At 55.5% G+C, this 7,500-nt stretch overlaps 3 non-coding genes across 3 annotated transcripts in view; all 3 read right to left on the reverse strand.

Annotated features, from left to right (window-relative positions):
- LOC126328868 (large subunit ribosomal RNA) overlaps positions 1-1,075 on the reverse strand; it is a 4,223-nt gene extending 3,148 nt beyond the window's left edge. The window contains exon 1 of the ribosomal RNA XR_007561982.1: positions 1-1,075. This exon is cut by the window's left edge and continues 3,148 nt beyond it. This is a non-coding gene — a ribosomal RNA (large subunit ribosomal RNA).
- A 189-nt stretch (positions 1,076-1,264) lies between these two features.
- On the reverse strand, positions 1,265-1,419 carry LOC126328842 (5.8S ribosomal RNA). The gene has a single exon (XR_007561956.1). It is a non-coding gene; the product is annotated as a 5.8S ribosomal RNA (ribosomal RNA).
- A 355-nt stretch (positions 1,420-1,774) lies between these two features.
- LOC126328855 (small subunit ribosomal RNA) lies at positions 1,775-3,666 on the reverse strand. The gene has a single exon (XR_007561968.1). It is a non-coding gene; the product is annotated as a small subunit ribosomal RNA (ribosomal RNA).
- Positions 3,667-7,500: the final 3,834 nt, after the last annotated feature.

Here is a 7,500-nt window from a genome sequence, read left to right on the forward strand (position 1 = left end):
AGTGCGGAGGCCGCCGCCCCGTGAAGGGCGGGGAAGCCCCATCCTCCCTCGGCCCGCGCAAGGCGAGACCTTCACTTTCATTACGCCTTTAGGTTTCGTACAGCCCAATGACTCGCGCACATGTTAGACTCCTTGGTCCGTGTTTCAAGACGGGTCGTACACTAGATCGCGTGTTTGAAGCGCCGCTGACGGGAGCGATTATTCCGCCCGAGAGCATCCCGAGCCAACAGCGGCGCGGGTCCGGGGCCGGGCCAGGTAGGTCCGTCATCCGGGAAGAACCGCGCGCGCTTGCCGGGAGCCGAGCGCCCAAAGGGGCGAATCGACTCCTCCAGATATACCGCCGAGCAGCCAGCCAGGACACCGGGGCTCTGCCCAACAGACGCGAACCGAGGCCCGCGGAAGGACAGGCTGCGCACCCGGCCGTAGCCGGCACCCAGCGGGTCGCGACGTCCTACTAGGGGAGAAGTGCGGCCCACCGCACACCGGAACGGCCCCACCCCGCGGCGAGTGGAAAGGCAACCGGACACGACCCCCGCCGCGGATTGCTCCGCGCGGGCGGCCGGCCCCATCTGCCGAGGGGCGGGGCCAGTGGCCGGATGGGCGTGAATCTCACCCGTTCGACCTTTCGGACTTCTCACGTTTACCCCAGAACGGTTTCACGTACTTTTGAACTCTCTCTTCAAACTTCTTTTCAACTTTCCCTCACGGTACTTGTTCGCTATCGGTCTCGTGGTCATATTTAGTCTCAGATGGAGTTTACCACCCACTTGGAGCTGCACTCTCAAGCAACCCGACTCGAAGGAGAGGTCCCGCCGACGCTCGCACCGGCCGCTACGGGCCTGGCACCCTCTACGGGCCGTGGCCTCATTCAAGTTGGACTTGGGCTCGGCGCGAGGCGTCGGGGTAGTGGACCCTCCCGAACACCCACATGCCACGACAGGCGGCAGCCTGCGGGGTTCGGTGCTGGACTCTTCCCTGTTCGCTCGCCGCTACTGGGGGAATCCTTGTTAGTTTCTTTTCCTCCGCTTAGTAATATGCTTAAATTCAGCGGGTAGTCTCGCCTGCTCTGAGGTCGTTGTACGAGGTGTCGCACGCCACACCGCCAGCCGGCTGTGCACGCTACCGAGAAAGCACCGGTATGCGAACCGCCAGGCGACGGGCGCGCATCGCACGTTTAAGGAGACGCGGCCGGCCACACAGGCGACCACGACACTCCCAGGCGCCCGAAGCGGGACAAACGCCGCGCGCTTCAGTATACCGTAGCCGACCCTCAGCCAGACGTGGCCCGGGAACGGAATCCATGGACCGCAATGTGCGTTCGAAACGTCGATGTTCATGTGTCCTGCAGTTCACATGTCGACGCGCAATTTGCTGCGTTCTTCATCGACCCACGAGCCGAGTGATCCACCGTCCTGGGTGATCTTTATCTTTTCAGTTCTCCACCGTCTCTTTCAAGACAGTTGCAGAGGCGGGACTGAGGCGTTTGACGGCCCCTGTTCCATTACTTTGTGTCCAACGGCCTGACGCCGATGGGCGTCGTACGGCTCCACACCGGAGCGGACAGGCACTCGGGCGAAAGTCATTCAAAAACCGGCGCCAGGCGCCAGGTGCCGCAGGCCAGCCGCTCCAGAGCTTCAGCGCTCGTACCACACAACAACACTTGCGCTAGTTTTGAGAGGCACGCGTGGTTCCGCACGCGGCGCACGGCTACTGCCGTACAGGTAGCGTGTTGCGCGACACGACACGCACATCGAAAGACATGCAGTCTAGTCGGTAATGATCCTTCCGCAGGTTCACCTACGGAAACCTTGTTACGACTTTTACTTCCTCTAAATGATCAAGTTTGGTCATCTTTCCGGTAGCATCGGCAACGACAGAGTCGATGCCCGCGTACCAGTCCGAAGACCTCACTAAATCATTCAATCGGTAGTAGCGACGGGCGGTGTGTACAAAGGGCAGGGACGTAATCAACGCGAGCTTATGACTCGCGCTTACTGGGAATTCCTCGTTCATGGGGAACAATTGCAAGCCCCAATCCCTAGCACGAAGGAGGTTCAGCGGGTTACCCCGACCTTTCGGCCTAGGAAGACACGCTGATTCCTTCAGTGTAGCGCGCGTGCGGCCAGAACATCTAAGGGCATCACAGACCTGTTATTGCTCAATCTCGTGCGGCTAGAAGCCGCCTGTCCCTCTAAGAAGAAAAGTAATCGCTGACAGCACGAAGGATGTCACGCGACTAGTTAGCAGGCTAGAGTCTCGTTCGTTATCGGAATTAACCAGACAAATCGCTCCACCAACTAAGAACGGCCATGCACCACCACCCACCGAATCAAGAAAGAGCTATCAATCTGTCAATCCTTCCGGTGTCCGGGCCTGGTGAGGTTTCCCGTGTTGAGTCAAATTAAGCCGCAGGCTCCACTCCTGGTGGTGCCCTTCCGTCAATTCCTTTAAGTTTCAGCTTTGCAACCATACTTCCCCCGGAACCCAAAAGCTTTGGTTTCCCGGAGGCTGCCCGCCGAGTCATCGGAGGAACTGCGGCGGATCGCTGGCTGGCATCGTTTATGGTTAGAACTAGGGCGGTATCTGATCGCCTTCGAACCTCTAACTTTCGTTCTTGATTAATGAAAACATACTTGGCAAATGCTTTCGCTTCTGTTCGTCTTGCGACGATCCAAGAATTCACCTCTAACGTCGCAATACGAATGCCCCCGCCTGTCCCTATTAATCATTACCTCGGGTTCCGAAAACCAACAAAATAGAACCGAGGTCCTATTCCATTATTCCATGCACACAGTATTCAGGCGGGCTTGCCTGCTTTAAGCACTCTAATTTGTTCAAAGTAAACGTGCCGGCCCACCGAGACACTCAACTAAGAGCACCCTGGTAGGATTTCAACGGGGTCCGCCTCGGGACGCGCAAGCACGCCTTCGGCTCGCCCCACCGGCAGGACGTCCCACGATACATGCCAGTTAAACACCGACGGGCGGTGAACCAACAGCGTGGGACACAAATCCAACTACGAGCTTTTTAACCGCAACAACTTTAATATACGCTATTGGAGCTGGAATTACCGCGGCTGCTGGCACCAGACTTGCCCTCCAATAGATACTCGTTAAAGGATTTAAAGTGTACTCATTCCGATTACGGGGCCTCGGATGAGTCCCGTATCGTTATTTTTCGTCACTACCTCCCCGTGCCGGGAGTGGGTAATTTGCGCGCCTGCTGCCTTCCTTGGATGTGGTAGCCGTTTCTCAGGCTCCCTCTCCGGAATCGAACCCTGATTCCCCGTTACCCGTTACAACCATGGTAGGCGCAGAACCTACCATCGACAGTTGATAAGGCAGACATTTGAAAGATGCGTCGCCGGTACGAGGACCGTGCGATCAGCCCAAAGTTATTCAGAGTCACCAAGGCAAACGGACCAGACGAGCCAATCCGATTGGTTTTGATCTAATAAAAGCGTCCCTTCCATCTCTGGTCGGGACTCTGTTTGCATGTATTAGCTCTAGAATTACCACAGTTATCCAAGTAACGTGGGTACGATCTAAGGAACCATAACTGATTTAATGAGCCATTCGCGGTTTCACCTTAATGCGGCTTGTACTGAGACATGCATGGCTTAATCTTTGAGACAAGCATATGACTACTGGCAGGATCAACCAGGGAGCTGCGTCAACGAGAGCTGAGCAGCCGGCCGCCCGGGAGTGTGTCCCGAGGGCCCGCGCGAACACGCAAGCGTCCGCTCAATTATTCTGCAAACAGGAGGAGGCTGAGCTCCCCTGCACGATACACCTCGAAACCCTCTCAGGTCCCGGCGGCGCGCAGCGCCGTCCTAAGTACTTGGTCGGGTTCGAGAGAGGCGCAATCGCCCGGAGATAGGCGAGTAGACGCTTTCAGTGCGAACACCCGTGCTCCCAACTGAGCTTGCCGCTGCCGACAGAGGCCCGGGAGCGTGCTGTCGTGGCATTGCCGGCGGGAAACAACACGCGCCACCTACGGTGACCGGCAGCTCCAACGCCAGCGCCACAGAAGGGCAAAGCCCCACTTGGGTGCAGAAGCGAACTCTCCCAGCACAGCGCACGCGCCAACACGTCCGCAGAGCTGCGATACAAACCACCTGCGAGAACCGCTGGGGGCGACCGAGCAGCAGACGGCGTCGCGACGCCGAGTGCCGGGCGGCGGCGCATCCTCAACGCACACAGTCCGCAATCGGACCAGCACACTGCAGATGTCCACCGCGCTTCGCACCGGGCTCGGCAGAACCCACTTTGGCCGCCTGGCGCCGCGCGCAGGGTGCGCCGGCGCATAGCTGGGACGCCAGCCGGGCCCGTCGGCCGGCGCTCCTGCCACTGGGCGCCCCCCACCAGCCGGCTGTAGTGCGTGCGCTCACGCAGCGCGCGGCCAGCACGCCGGGCGGCCCCCCCTCACCGGCCGGGGACTGTCCCGCCAAGCCACAGCCTCGTATCGCTTCATACCCACATGGCCAACTCAGGTTCGGGGGCATGGCGGGTACCGCCGAAACAACCGGTTCACAGATGTACCGATCGTCGCTATCACCGATGCACCTGCAGCGCGAACAACCGCTCAACAACTGATTTCCAGTTCATTTGCGGATCTTTGGCAGCAAACGTATACGTCAATCTACATTTGCGAAATCTACGATTCTGGCATGCCTGCATGTTATGTGTCACGACACGCTACATCAGCCCACATACACACTGCGGCATGTACACGAGAGAACACGTGGAAGATGGTCCGCGCACGTGTGCAATGTCCCTTGCGCGGTCGACTGTCAACCGGCCTCTGTAGCATGTCGCAGATGTGGAACGCGGTCCACCGTGCTATCATGTTGTGTGGGGCAATACGATTAAATAGGAAAACCCTCGTCGCTACATCAACAGACGGCTCACGCTGATTCCCGGCAGAGGGAGGAGGGGGGGGGGGGGCCAACATGCAATACTTTCGTCCGTACCTACTTACCACATGTCTGTACGGCGTACAACAGTGCAATCTCGCTGTAATGGGGAGACGAGACAAGTAGCATCGTGCACAACATATGGCCCTTATGATTCGCCATTGTAGGGCGCAGCCGGTGTACGGTCAAGCATGTGCCACATTATGTCACTCAGTACGTAACGACGGATGATCAGTGTGGGTTACGCGTACATCAGCGGACAGTCCACACAGGCCGTACCACAACGTACACTGACTGCATCGACAACCGAATGCAACTGAACAGCTGCAAGGCTCATTTCACAAACAAACGCCTGACCGACCAGCTTGGAAGGGCAGGAGGGGAGGGCGATATTCGTTCTGTAGCGGTACACCCTTCCAGTGGTTAGCGGGACTGTGTAGAAAGTACGCAACACTCGAAAGACCTTTATGTGAGGGTACGCACCATGGCATCAAGAAATACACATGACACCAGAGGATCCAAGCAGTGAACTATGTTCAGAGGGTTGCTGTTAGGCAAAGCTACATTCCTGTGACGTTACATGTGACAGTTAAGGTGCAGTGTAAGTTAGGTTAAGGTGCAGTGTAAGTTAGGTTAAGGTGCAGTGTAAGTTAGGTTAAGGTGCAGTGTAAGTTAGGTTAAGGTGCAGTGTAAGTTAGGTTAAGGTGCAGTGTAAGTTAGGTTAAGGTGCAGTGTAAGTTAGGTTAAGGTGCAGTGTAAGTTAGGTTAAGGTGCAGTGTAAGTTAGGTTAAGGTGCAGTGTAAGTTAGGTTAAGGTGCAGTGTAAGTTAGGTTAAGGTGCAGTGTAAGTTAGGTTAAGGTGCAGTGTAACTTAGGTTAAGGTGCAGTGTAACTTAGGTTAAGGTGCAGTGTAACTTAGGTTAAGGTGCAGTGTAACTTAGGTTAAGGTGCAGTGTAACTTAGGTTAAGGTGCAGTGTAACTTAGGTTAAGGTGCAGTGTAACTTAGGTTAAGGTGCAGTGTAACTTAGGTTAAGGTGCAGTGTAACTTAGGTTAAGGTGCAGTGTAAGTTAGGTTAAGGTGCAGTGTAACTTAGGTTAAGGTGCAGTGTAACTTAGGTTAAGGTGCAGTGTAAGTTAGGTTAAGGTGCAGCGTAAGTTAGGTTAAGGTGCAGCGTAACTTAGGTTAAGGTGCAGCGTAACTTAGGTTAAGGTGCAGCGTAACTTAGGTTAAGGTGCAGCGTAACTTAGGTTAAGGTGCAGCGTAACTTAGGTTAAGGTGCAGCGTAACTTAGGTTAAGGTGCAGCGTAACTTAGGTTAAGGTGCAGCGTAACTTAGGTTAAGGTGCAGCGTGGGTTAGGTTAGGGGCCAACGTGGGTTAGGTTAGGGGCCAACGTGGGTTAGGTTAGGGGCCAACGTGGGTTAGGTTAGGGGCCAACGTGGGTTAGGTTAGGGGCCAACGTGGGTTAGGTTAGGGGCCAACGTGGGTTAGGTTAGGGGCCAACGTGGGTTAGGTTAGGGGCCAACGTGGGTTAGGTTAGGGGCCAACGTGGGTTAGGTTAGGGGCCAACGTGGGTTAGGTTAGGGGCCAACGTGGGTTAGGTTAGGGGCAAACGTGGGTTAGGTTAGGGGCCAACGTGGGTTAGGTTAAGGGCCAACGTGGGTTAGGTTAAGGGCCAACGTGGGTTAGGTTAAGGGCCAACGTGGGTTAGGTTAAGGGCCAACGTGGGTTAGGTTAAGGGCCAACGTGGGTTAGGTTAAGGGCCAACGTGGGTTAGGTTAAGGGCCAACGTGGGTTAGGTTAAGGGCCAACGTGGGTTAGGTTAAGGGCCAACGTGGGTTAGGTTAAGGGCCAACGTGGGTTAGGTTAAGGGCCAACGTGGGTTAGGTTAAGGGCCAACGTGGGTTAGGTTAAGGGCCAACGTGGGTTAGGTTAAGGGCCAACGTGGGTTAGGTTAAGGGCCAACGTGGGTTAGGTTGCCAGAGATGTGTCAAATCAGGATGTACGTTTGGCTGGTGTCAGGTGGTGGGTTGGTTCGATGCCTTTATAAGGGGTGTGGCCAAAGGGTATTTTATTACTTGTACCTTTTGTGTTGTGGCGTGGCGTTGCGTCCTGTGTTGATACTGGGTGGACCACTGTGGGTGTTGCTGGCTGATTTGAGCTGCGTTGTTTGCGGGTGATGTGAGACATTCTGTCTTATTAGTGGACGTGACGTTCCTCTTGTCGTTGTTTGGATAGTGTCCTGTGGCAGCGAGGATAAAATGGATGTTGTTGAACGATAGTGCTTTGGTGCTTTCGCTTTGTTACACACAGAGTGGACTGTGAGATAGGGTGACTGGGTCGAGTGCGGTTCACACTGTCCTCCCCAGTTTACAGTATGTATCATCTATGTATGTGGTCCTGCATCATTTACTAAGGAGGGACGTCAGACGACTGAAATATTAGTTATGTACTGATGTAAAGCAGAATGCTTACCTTCCACCAGTGGGCGAGTATCGACTCTGCCCCAGAGTTGCCACCGCAGGAAGAGGTGTCGGAAACACTACCCGCACACCGTCACCACTGTGCGGGGGGACGGACCCTCTA

This window comes from Schistocerca gregaria, unplaced genomic scaffold (assembly GCF_023897955.1).
Source record: "Schistocerca gregaria isolate iqSchGreg1 unplaced genomic scaffold, iqSchGreg1.2 ptg001142l, whole genome shotgun sequence".
Lineage (NCBI taxonomy): Eukaryota > Metazoa > Arthropoda > Insecta > Orthoptera > Acrididae > Schistocerca > Schistocerca gregaria.